We start from the raw sequence: 13513 nt of genomic DNA, 5'->3' as shown, positions 1-13513 counted from the left end.
AGTTGAAGGAGAGATTTTGATCAAAAGTTCCATCCATCCATCCATTCTCTACCGCTTATCCGGGGTCGGGTCGCGGGGGCAGCAGCCTAAGGAGAGAAGCCCAGATTTCCCTCTCCCCAGCTACTTCTTCTAGCTCATCCGGAGGGATCCCCAGGCGTTCCCAGGCCAGTCGAGAGACATAGTCTCTCCAACGTGTCCTGGGTCTTCCCGGGGGTCTCCTACCGGAGAGACATGCCCTGAACACCTCACCAGGGAGGCGTCCAGGGGGCATCCTAACTAGATGCCCAAGCCACCTCATCTGGCTCCTCTCAACGTGGAGGAGCAGCGACTCTACTCCGAGCTCCTCCCGGATGGCAGAGCTTCTCACCCTATCTCTAAGGGAGAGCCCAGCCACCCTACCCCACCCCACCAGGAAGCTCATTTCAGCCGCTTGTACCCGTGATCTTGTTCTTTCAGTCATTACCCAAAGCTCATGACCATCGGTGAGGGTAGGAACGAAGATCGACCGGTAAATCGAGAGCTTCGCCTTTCGGCTCAGCTCTCTCTTCACCACTACGGACCGGTGCAGAGTCCGCATTACTGCGGACGCCGCACCGATCCGCCTGTCGATCTCCCGCTCCATTCTTCCCTCACTCGTGAACAAGACCCTGAGGTACTTGAACTCCTCCACTTGGGGCAGGATCTCCTCCTTGACCCGGAGAAGGCACTCCACCTTTTTCCGGTTGAGAACCATGGCCTCGGATTTGGAGGTGCTGATTTTCATCCCAGCCGCTTCACATGCGGCGGCGAACCGATCCAGTGATAGTTGGAGGTCACGGGCCGATGATGCCAACAGGACCACATCATCCGCAAAAAGCAGAGACCCGATCCTGAGGTCACCAAACCGGATCCCCTCAACACCATGACTACACCTAGAAATTCTGTCCATAAAAATTATGAACAGAATCGGTGACAAAGGGCAGCCCTGGTGGAGACCAACCCTCACCGGAAACGAGTTCGACTTGCTGCCAGCAATTCGGACCAAACTCTGGCACCGATCGTACAGGGAGCGGACGGCCCATATCAGCGGGCCTGACACCCCATACTCTCGGAGAACCCCCCTCAGGACCCCCCCAGGGACACGGTCGAATGCCTTCTCCAAGTTATTATTCACGTCGGAGCCAACGACACCCGGCTTCGTCAGTCGGAGGTCACTAAAATTAACTTGGAGTCGGTGTGTAACTACGCAAAAACGATGTCGGACTCCGTAGCATTCTCTGGTCCCCTCCCCAATCTGGCCAGCGATGAAATGTTTAGCCGCATGTCATCGCTTCGTCGCTGGCTGTCACGGTGGTGCCCCGAAAACCAGGTGGCCTTTATAGACAATTGGAGCACCTTTTGGGGAAAACCTGGTCTGATTAGGAGAGACGGTGTCCATCCCACACGAGATGGTGCTTCTCTCATTTCTAGTAATCTGGCTAATTTTGTTAGACCCAAAGTGACCTGACAATCCAGGGTCCAGACCAGGATGCAGAGTTGTAGTCTTACACACATCTCTGCTGCTTCCTTAGAACCCTCATCCACCAACAATAACATATTTAACACTATAGAGGTAGTCTCTGTTCCACGGTTAAAAGTTCACCAAGCACAGAGCAGGGGAGCGGTCAATCACCAAAATCTTATTAAAATTAATACTGAAGCACAAGTTGGAGAAACTAATATCACAATTAAGTGTGGACTGTTAAATATTAGATCTCTTTTGTGTAAATCCCTTTTAGTGCACGACCTGATAGCGGATCATCACATTGATTTATTTTGTCTTACTGAGACCTGGCTTCAGGAGGAGGAGTATGTGAGCTTAAATGAATCTACTCCTCCTACCCATCTTAATTATCATATTCCACGTGTTACTGGTCGAGGAGGGGGAGTGGCAGCAATCTATCACTTCAAGTTATTAATTAATCCCAGACCAAAACATAGCTTCAGTTCATTTGAAAGCCTGACTCTTGGCATCACTCATCTGAACTGGAGGACAGAAAAGCCACTTCTGTTTGTAGTTGTATATCGGCCCCCTGCTGGGCCACATTCAGAGTTCCTGTCTGAGTTCTCTGATTTCTTATCTGACTTGGTCCTTAGAACTGAAAAAGTCATTATCATTGGAGACTTTAATATCCATATGGACGTTATAAATGACAGCTTTAGAAATGGCTTCATTTCATTACTTGAGTCAGTTGGTTTCCTCCAGCAGATAAACCAACCAACTCATAGCTTTAACCACACCCTAGATCTAGTTCTGACTTATGGTGTTGAGGTAGAACATGTGTCAGTGTTCCCTCAGAACCCAGTCCTGTCAGACCATTCTTTGATCACTTTTACATTTATGATTAAGGATTCTTCTATGCTCAGTCTTCCTATAGTCTTGGAAGGAAGTGATCCCTGTGCTGATCCCAGGACCACCGTGTGTTTCCCCAGGGATCAGTCATTATAATCTTAGCCCTGCTGAGGTTGACTCTATTGCTGAAGGTGCAGCAACCTCACTGAGAATCACGCTTGATTCTGTTGCCCCCCTGAAAAAGAAAATAGTAAATCAGAGGAGGTGTGCCCCCTGATATAATTCACATATCAGGACCCTCAAGCAGAAAGTGCGAAGACTGGAAAGAAAGTGGCATTCTTGTAAAATAGACAGCTACCATGAAGCCTGGAAAGACTGTCTATTAGTTTACAAAAAGGCCCTTCGCAAGGCTAGAACAGCTTATTTTTCTTTTTTGATTGAGGAAAATAAGAGCAACCCCAGGTTTCTTTTCAGCACTGTGGCCAAATTAACTAAGAGTCACAGTGTTTTAGATCCACGTATCCCTTCTTCCCTGAGTGGTGAAGACTTCATGAGCTTCTTCACTGATAAAGTTCTAGCTATCAGAGAAAAAGCTAACCAGGCCGTCCCAACAACTGGACCATCACCAGATGTGCTGACTGTGGGAACAAACAGGTTCTCCAACGAGCCCTTAAGCTCCTTCAGCCCTATATATTTTTCTGAGGCGTCATCGCTAATTCAGAAATCCAAGACCACCACGTGTCTTTTAGATCCCATCCCAACACACCTGTTGAAGGATGTTTTACCATTGATAGGCAGTTCTATCCTGGACCAGATCAATGGTTCTTTAGTGTCAGGTTATGTACCCCGGTCCTACAAGGTTGCAGTGATTAAGCCGTTGCTTAAAAAACCATCACTGGATCCTGATGTCTTAGCAAATTATAGGCCAATATCCAACCTTCCTTTTATCTCTAAAGTTCTAGAGAAGGTGGTGGTGACTCAGTTACTGGAGCACCTGCAGAGGAACAGCCTGTTTGAGATGTTTCAGTCAGGCTTTAGAGCTCACCACAGCACAGAAACAGCACTTCTTAAAGTCACTAATGATCTTCTCATAGCTTCCGATCATGGACTGGTCTCTATGCTGGTTCTGCTGGACCTCAGTGCTGCTTTTGATACAGTTGACCACAGCATCCTGTTACAGAGACTGGAACATGTGATTGGGATTAAAGGGACAGCACTAGACTGGTTTAGATCATACTTATCTGATAGATACCAGTTTGCCCATGTCCATGGTGTTCCCTCCTCATACAGTAGGGTTAGCCATGGAGTTCCTCGAGGTTCTGTACTCGGACCAATCCTCTTCACATTGTACATGCTTCCCTCAGGTAACATTATTTGGCAGTGTGAGAAGAATTATTGTTGTTATTACTATTATCGTTTCAATGCTATAGTAAGTATAGTAAGTAGATTTAGAATGTTTAATTAAAAGGAATGTATGAGTGTTTGAACCAAGTATTGAAGCTGTTAGGTACCCAGCACTGAGAGGTACCATGTTCAAGGACACGAGGAAGTCGTAGAGATAGGAGGAGAAGGAATCATGAGGTCAGATTGACATAAATCTTGTGTGCACCAAATAAAAGAGGAGAGCGAGCAGCAGACGGACGGAGTTGAGAGAGGAAGCTTGAACTGCTCGTCAGCTCTCCCTTGCAAGGCCTCCTGTTGTTTGCGTGGTTGATCTGAGTCTAGTGAACGAACAGCGCGGGTGACCAAAACATCACCCTCACAGCAGCATGGGATAAATTTTCATTGTTATGCTGATGACACTCAGCTCTATTTATCCATGAAACCCGAGGAGACAGAGAAGTTATTGAAGCTCCAGACCTGTCTTAAAGACATAAAGTCCTGGATGTCTTCAAATTTCCTCCTCCTTAACCCAGGAAAAACTGAGGTCATGGTGTTTGGTCCTGAACCTCTCTGGGATAGATTAGATCACATGATCACTCTAGATGGTATCTCATTAACATCTAGTCTCTCTGTGAGGAATCTAGGAGTAACTTTTGATCAAAATCTCTCCTTCAACTCACACATTAAATTAGTCTCTAGAAGTGCCTTTTTTCACTTGAGGAACATCACAAAGATCAGGAAACTGCTGACGCGGCATGATGCTGAAAAGTTAGTCCATGCATTTGTTACTTCCAGGCTGGACTACTGTAACTCTTTATTATCAGGGTGTCCAAACAACTCTTTAAGAAGCCTCCAGTTGATCCAAAATGCTGCAGCCAGAGTTCTGACAGGTATTGACAAAAGAGATCACATTACTCCTGTATTGGCGTCGCTTCATTGGCTGCCCGTTAAATTTAGAATAATTTTTAAAACCCTTCTTTTGACCTACAAGGTCCTCAGAGGCCTAGCTCCATCCTACCTAGAGGAGCTAGTGATACCTTATCAGCCCAATAGACTGCTCCGCTCTCAGAATGCTGGTCTACTTGTGGTTCCCAGAGTTTCCAGGAGTAGAATGGGGGGCCGAGCATTTAGCTACCAGGCCCCCCTGCTATGGAACCAGCTCCCTGTCCAGGTACGGGAGGCTGACTCCATCGCTACTTTTAAGATCAGACTCAAAACCTACCTCTTTGAAAAAGCTTATTGTTACTAATTCAGTAGTTCCAGTTACTATCATAGACAGACAAATTATCATACTTAGGGGGTCGTCTAATCATTAGGTCACATCTTAGTTATGCTGTTATAGGCCAAGGCTGCCGGGGTCCGGAAACATGATCACCTGACAGGCCTCTGTCACTCCACTGGGTCATGGTTTCCTCTCCTCTCCTCTCCTTTCCTCTCCTCATCAAGCAGACTAGTTATGCTGATTCTTGTGTAGTTTTTCTGCTTCCCCCCCCCCCCTATTTATTTACAGGTATCGCCGCCCTCGGAGCTGCATAATGACCTCCGGCCCCGCTGAAGTGATTGTACATCATATTTTTTGTGTGTGTTTCTGTGCTCTGTGCCTCTCCTCTCCTCTCCTCTCCTCTCCCCCTCCTTCTCCTTCTCCTCTCCTTTCCTCTCCTCTTTCCCCTCCTCCTCCTTCTCCTTCTCCTTTTCCTCTCCCTCTCCTCTCCTTTCCTTTCCTCTCCTCTTTCCCCTCCTCCTTCTCCTCTCCTCTACCTCCCCTTCACTCTACTTCTCCTCTCCGCTACCCCTCTCCTCTCCTCTCCTACCTATCCTATCCTCTACCTGTCCTCCCCCTTCTCCTCTCTCTTTACCCAGCCGGCCATCAGCAGGAGGGTCCCCCTACATGAGCCTGGTCCTGCTGAAGGTTTCTTCCTGTTAAAGGGGAGTTTTTCCTTGCCACTGTTGCTTGTCTGGGGTCAGGCCCTGGGATTCTGGAAAGCGCCTTGAAACAATTTTGATTGTATAAGGCGCTATATAAATAAAGATTGATTGATTGATTGAAGTCCACAAAACACATGTGGACTGGTTGGGCAAACTCCCATGCACCCTCGAAGACCCTGCTGAGGGTGTAGAGCTGGTCCACTGTTCCACGCCCAGGACGAAAACCACATTGCTCCTCCTGAATCCGAGGTTCGACTGTCCGGCGGACCCTCCTCTCCAGTACCCCTGAATAGACCTTACCAGGGAGGCTGAGGAGTGTGATCCCCCTATAGTTGGAACACACCCTCCGGTCCCCCTTCTTAAAAAGAGGGACTACCACCCTGGTCTGCCAATCCAGCGGCACTGCCCCCGATGTCCACGCGATGTTGCAGAGTCGAGTCAACCACGACAGCCCTACAACATCCAGAGCCTTAAGGAACTCCGGGCGGATCTCATCCACCCCCGGGGCCTTGCCACTGAGGAGTTTTTTGACTACCTCGGCAACTTCAGCCCCGGAGATATGAGAGCCCATCTCCAGGTCCCCAGGCCCTACTTCCTCACTGGAAGGCGTGTTGGTGGGATTGAGGAGGTCCTCGAAGTATTCCTTCCACCGATCCACAACATCCTGAGTTGAGGTCAGCAGCACACAATCACCACTATACACAGTGTTGACAGTGCACTGCTTCCCCTTCCTCAGACGCCGGATGGTGGTCCAGAACCTTTTCGAGGCCGTCCGAAAGTCGTTCTCCATGGCCTCACCGAACTCTTCCCACGCCCGGGTCTTTGCCTCGGCAACGGCCGTAGCTGCACTCTGCTTGGCACGCTGGTACCCATTGTGAGGGTGATGTTTGGTCACCCGCGCTGTTCGTTTACTAGACTCAGATCAACCACACAAACAACAGGAGGCCTTGCAAGGGAGAGCTGACGAGCAGTTCAAGCTTCCTCTCTCAACTCCGTCCGTCTGCTGCTCGCTCTCCTCTTTTATTTGGTGCACACAACATTTATGTCAATCTGACCTCATGATTCCTTCTCCGACTTCTCCGTGTCCTTGAACATGGTACCTCTCAGTGCTGGGTACCTAACAGCATCAACACTTGGTTCAAACACTCATACATTCCTTTTGATTAAACATTCTAAATCTACTTACTATACTTACTATAGCATTGAAACGATAACAACAACAATAATTCTGTTTATCGTTAAATGCGTCTAGATTCTCATTGTCAGTATTACATCTTTTCATTTCGTGAAATTTAAATGCATTACGTCATTTTCCTAGAAACACATTTCTTACACTCAGAGTTCAACATGGGTACAGCTTAAGACATCTCAAACATTTCATTTACATCTTGCATCACATTTGTCCATTCTTCTTCTGATTCCTCTTCATCGTTGTCCAGTAGAGATTGTTCTTCCACCTGCAGCGAAGTACTAGTAACAGCTGATCCCACGAGCCGGCCAATGCAACCCCGAAACAAGAGGTACTACACAGCAAGCTAGTATGGCTAATACTAGCAGCACTATCCCTATCATCATTCCTATCTTGAACAACAGTTCCCTCCACCTTGACAACATTCCTGTAAGCCAGTCTGGTGGGGGACTACCATCATCAATCATAGCTCTCTGTAGTTTACGGTAGTTAAATTTTTCTATGCGCTATCTATCAGGTGACCGTCCGCATCATTCTCTGGGATGAACGTACAACAGTAATCTCCTACCATTGCACACACTCCTCCCTGGGGGGCCGTTATGAGATCTAAGGCCATCCTATTCTGCATGGTCATCAGTCTTAGCGCTGTCATTTCTTCCTTGACTCCTGTGAGAGCAACTTTTGTCAAATTAGTAAATACTTTCAACCTATAATCAACTGTTTCCAATCTCAATATGTTCTTTCCTATTCCTAGCCACGGAAAGAGTGTCATGATCACTTTATTTCCGGTTGACCAATGCTTAAACTCTCGTGGTACATCTGTGCCCCACACTGAGTCGTGTGGTTTGAACTCGTCATTCAAATCTCTCCTGGAACGCAACTGTGGTGCAGAGCTAGCATTAGCAGCATAAATTATGATTGTGTGATCCTTGAGATGTACTGGAGCACACACTCCTGACCAGTTTGCTGGTAGGTCTGCATACGCATTGTGTCCACATAACCACCATCCCTTATTCACTAATTGCGTGCCTTTGTCTCCTGGCGCGAAAGCGGGATAGTTACATGTACAGTTATAACCTTCTGGACACCTCTGTGTTGCTTCATCTAAGGTAAATAAACCACATAAGTGCCGGGGGTCATCAATGCACTCCTGTTCACACTGTTCGGAACTTTTGTTTTGCTGTAGACACGTTTTCCGATAAGGCCGACCAGTTGGAGTGTTAAACCTCACATCACGATTGACTCCCAGTGCGCATGAAGTATAAACAACTTTACAGACATCCTTGTGTAACGACCCCAAATCTCTACCACCACTCCGTGCATGCATAACAGTATGTGTGATTTATTGCACCTAGCACAGGGAATCTGAATCTATTGGCTTTCCCTGTCATTGTCCGTAGTGGCTCTTGGGTGCAGTTGCTGCGAGCGAACCACGTTCCATCCAACAACTTGAGTGTGAAGTTCGTGTCACGGCTTAGCCCTATGTGGACAAAGCACTGTCCTACACTCCCTGTCATTGGTTCAGCAGTTACTTGCGGTGTATGCACAGAAACTGGTAGCATAGAACAAACATAACAACGAGAATGATTCTGTGTCCGAGCTGTGAAATTAGCATAGCGCCACCATGTATTCAAACTGTAAGTGTGTGAGGACTCTGGATTTTGTTCTAACCATGCATGTTCTAAGTGGCTAACTACGGTGCGTTTAGCGCGCGCGTAGCTCTCATCCTGTCTCAGAGCATCTTTCTGTCCCTGATTACCTCCCTCCTGTCGGAAGTTCCAAAGACCAAAACTCACGAGTCCTGCCGTCACAGCACCCACCACAATTAGGAAGAACAACTTCATTTCCTTTTAGATCCTCTTCACAGGTTCCGACGGGGTTCAGCCGTTGCTGGACCTATACAGGCCGTCAGCCGTTTACGGAGAGTCCGCCACTGCTCCCTCGCCTTCACCTGGAAGAATTTTCTGTTTCTTACAATGTGAAAGGTGTATCCACGACAGTTTTCCGTCCACTCGAACTGCAGTCTTTGTGGTCAGCTGTACTTGATAAGGACCTTCCCATCTAGGCGTGTTCCACCTCTTCCGCACAAACTTCTTCACCCACACGTAGTCGCCCGGTTGAATGGGTTCCTGGGGGGTGGAATCTGTGGAAGACACAGGACTAGGCAGAACATTTACTGTATTCACACATCGGTTAAGTAACACTTTTTTCAGATAATCTGCTATTGTTTCCTCAACATGTTTTAGCTCATTTGTTGTTGCAAAGTATGGCAGGCAATAAGGCCGCCCATATAATGCTTCAAAGGGTGTGATGCCTGTTTTCTTGTGTGGTGTTATGTGAATCCATAATTTCACCAGGTCGAAAACATCCAGTTCTTTCCTGTCTCGTCCATACATTTCTTCAGTCTGTTCTTTCAGTCTAGTACCGTTGACTCTTTCAACCAACCCTGCACTCTGAGGGTGGTATGCGCAGTGATTCTTCAAATCAGTGTCCAAAGTTACTCCTACAGTTTTCACTATCTCATTTACAAAATGGCTTCCATTGTCGCTCCAGATGACCTTCGGGATGCCAAACCTGGGAATGATCTCTCTACATAAAACTTTTGCTACTGTCAGTGCATCTGCTTTTGCTGTGGGGAAAATTTCTACCCACCTAGTAAATCCATCTAACACTACTAGACAATATTATTTACCTTCACATGGTGTTAGCTGAATAAAATCTAGAAAAACTGTGTGAAATGGATGATTTGGTAATGGTGTAGTGCCTGCAGGGGCCTTAAGGGCTCCCTGTGGGCTGTGTTTTACACAAATAGCACATTGTGAACAAAATTTTTTTGAGTATGTATGAAATCCTATAGTATAATAATGTTCATTAACCATCTGTACCATCCCTCCTGTTGAGACATGGCATGGCCCATGGCTCACTAATGCTGCCCATTTATGCATATTCCGGGGAAGGATTGGCTTGTTTCCTATGGTTAATAGTCCTTTATCATCCAGTTTGGCTCCTCGCTTCTTCCACATGGCCTTTTCTTTTTCTGGAGCACTTTGTTGCATTTCTTTTAGAATATCATTATCTGCAGGTTCTAAGGTAAATGATTCCTCATTATCAAGAAGTGTGTTGTTATTTGCTGCAGCCTTTGCGGCTCTGTCAGCAAAGGCATTGCCTTGTGAGACTGCGTCTGTGTTGTTAGTATGTGCAGTGCATTTACATACAGCTATTTTACGTGGCTGCTGTACTGCAGCTAATAACTTTTTTAACAGTTCTGCATGCATGACCGGTTTGCCGGTCGACGTTTTCATCCCTCTTAAATTCCATTGTTGAGCAAACACAAACAGCGTGGAAAAAGCATATTGACTATCTGTGTAAATGGGAACATCTTGTCCTTTGCTTAGTTCACAGGTACGTGTGAGTGTGACAAGTTCTGCAGCTTGAGCAGAATAGGAGGAGGGAAGTGATTTCGCCTCCACCACCTCGGTTGCTGTAACTACTGCATATGCGGTTCTAGTGCGTCCACAGTCATCCTTTCTCGATGATCCATCCACAAAGAGTGTCTGTCCTGTAGTCAACGCGACATCACTGAGATCTGGTCGCGGCAGGACCTTGGTGGAGACCTCATCCAGGCAGTTGTGCTGGTGTCCCTCTTCTGCGGTGGGTAGCAGCGTCGCTGGGTTTAAGGTCGTGCAGCGTCGAATCGTCAGATTCGGCTGAGACAGCAACACTGCCATACAGGAAAGATGACGTGCGGGCGACAGGAATGCTATCTTACTTTGTAGCAGCAGTATTGACACTGCATGTGGAACTAGCAAAGTTAGCTCATGATATAGCACCACTCCTGCGGAGGCTTTTACTGCCTCAGATGCTGCCACAACTGCTTTAACGCATGGTGGGAGTGCACAAACTACGGAATCTAGCTTGTGGGAGTAATAGGCCACTGGCTGCCTCTTATCTCCGTGTTTTTGCAACAAAACTGAAGTCATAAAATTACCTTTGCAATCTACGACCTGCTCAAAAGGCTTCTGATAGTCTGGCAGCTTTAACACTCCAGCACCTACAAGGGCCTGCTTTGTGTGTGTAAATGCTTCTTCAGCTTCAGGGGTCCAAGTTAACACATCAGTCATTGCTAAGGGATTATCATACATCAATGCTTGTAAAGGGGCAGTTATTTTCACATAATCTAAGATCCATGATCTGCAAAAATTCACAAGTCCTAAGAATGACATCATCTGCTTCTTTTACCCACAGATTAACCATTCTATCTACAGACCACATTCCTTCGGCTGTGGTACGAATCATCAACTAAAGCTGAGAGATAAGATCTCTTCCTAACAGATTTACGGGACATGTGGTGGAGATCACGAAAGGGGCTTTAAGTGTGATTCCACTTACAGGGTCACAAACATCTACAGGAATTGACATTCTTTCTTTAGTTATGAGACCATTTGCTGATCTCACAAAAATCTGTGTAGAAGTTGGTGCCAGGGCTATTGGATCTCTAATTACTGATTTACCTGCACCCGTGTCTACTAAGAATGTTAAAGAATTACCTAACACGGTCAGTTGTATTTCTGGTTTGCCTTCAGCAAACAGGAAGATGGTTTCTAAGTCTAAAACATCTTCTAAGTCATCTTTTTCAAATTGGTCAAATTTTGTGCCCTGATTTGTTTTAATTTTTGTGACATCTTTTTCCGGTTCTAGTCATAGCTGAGGTGGATTAGAACCTTGCTGCTGTCCTCTATTGTATCTCTGGTCACGTTGTTTCTTTCTGCAATCACGTTCCCAGTGTCCATAATTTTTACAATAATGACACTGATCTTTTTCACTGAAATTGCCTCCTCCTCCCCTTCCGCCTCGGCCTCGCCCACGCCCTCGGCCTCGGCTTGGGAGAGGATTGGCATTGAAAAACATGCCTGTTGATTGGTTCTTACTTTTTTGGCATTGTCTTTCAGCATGCATAGCATGTTGTTCATAGCGGTTTAGGTTACTAGTTCCGAAATCAACTAATTGTCTCTCTACCCAGGTTTTTATCTCTGATTTTGATCCCCCATGTATAGCTTGCTTTAACTGCTGTTGGTAGGGACCTTCTGGTTCTTCCGCATACGGAATTCCACTATTTTTTCGGAACACATCTTTCATTCTCATACTATAGTCTTCAAAACTTTCGTCAGTCTTTTGTCTCGTGGCCGTAATGGCGCTGTAGTCAGCTCGTCTGGTAAAAGTAGTTCGCATGCGCTCGTTCAGTCTGTCAAGTCTGTCATTTAGTTCTTGGCTGCCAGGCTGCCATGGTTGTTGAGTGACTGGATCCACTGGGACCCAATCTCCTCTAACAGTGCCCCATTTCTTGCCATTAACGCACATGAGGACTTGCTGGGTTTCAGTACCGTTAGTATGGTAACTTCTTTTAATTTTGTAATATTGCCTGGCCTGTCTAAGTTACCATCCCAATCGAACTTAGTCATCCACAGCTGAACATATGAGCATGAACCTGGATATTTGTCTTCCATGTGTTTACATGATGCTGGGTTTTCGAATTCAGCACCTTTTGTGGAATGTTGGTTGCCCATGTTTGCACTTTATTTCATCAGTTTTTATGTACTTGAGTGGAGACGCCTGATCTCCCGACTGAACAACCCTCAATCCATACAGGATATCTAGTTCAGCCCCCCTGCCGTGGCCTTATAGTCAATCGTTCTCGATCAGGAGAGTATACACCAGGCTTCTACCTCCGAGGAGGCGGGTGTATCTTGCCTCTGCTTCTCTCCCGATGACCAGGCAGGCAATACCGCGGTATTTTCTGTGTAGCGCTTTTTGTGTCTTATACTCACTCCGTTGTCGCTATGGTTTCTCTCTGAGTTGTTTTAGTGCCTTCTTCCCGTCACTGGAGATGGTCGCCCTGGGAGGGACGAAGACCGGCCTTCCGTCAACTCGTGATGAAAGGTCTTTCACTTCGGACGTCCTTTTGACTCCGGCTGCGCGCAGACTTCGGCGTTCGGTCGTCCCACGGCGCTCCTCTCCAGGTCTTGGGATCCGGCTCGAAGGACCAATTTTTGTGAGGGTGATGTTTGGTCACCCGCGCTGTTCGTTTACTAGACTCAGATCAACCACACAAACAACAGGAGGCCTTGCAAGGGAGAGCTGACGAGCAGTTCAAGCTTCCTCTCTCAACTCCGTCCGTCTGCTGCTCGCTCTCCTCTTTTATTTGGTGCACACAACATTTATGTCAATCTGACCTCATGATTCCTTCTCCGACTTCTCCGTGTCCTTGAACATGGTACCTCTCAGTGCTGGGTACCTAACAGCATCAACACTTGGTTCAAACACTCATACATTCCTTTTGATTAAACATTCTAAATCTACTTACTATACTTACTATAGCATTGAAACGATAACAACAACAATAATTCTTCTCACACCATCTGCTGCCTCAGGAGTCCCAGTAAGGCCAGTAAGGCCCGATACGACTCCTTCTTCAGCTTGACGGCATCCCTCACCGCTGGTGTCCACCAGCGGGTTCGGGCACTGCCGCCACGACAGGCACCAACCACCTTGCGGCCACAGCACCGGTCAGCCGCCTCAACAATGGAGGCACGGAACATGGTCCACTCGGACTCAATGTCCCCCGCCTCCCCCGAGACATGGTCAAAGCTGTCCCAGAGGCGTGAGTTGAAGCTCCTTCTGACAGGGGACTCTGCCAGGCGTGCCCA

Source organism: Takifugu rubripes, chromosome 13 (assembly GCF_901000725.2).
Source record: "Takifugu rubripes chromosome 13, fTakRub1.2, whole genome shotgun sequence".
In the NCBI taxonomy this organism is placed as follows: domain Eukaryota; kingdom Metazoa; phylum Chordata; class Actinopteri; order Tetraodontiformes; family Tetraodontidae; genus Takifugu; species Takifugu rubripes.
Note: the sequence above shows the minus strand (reverse complement) of the source record.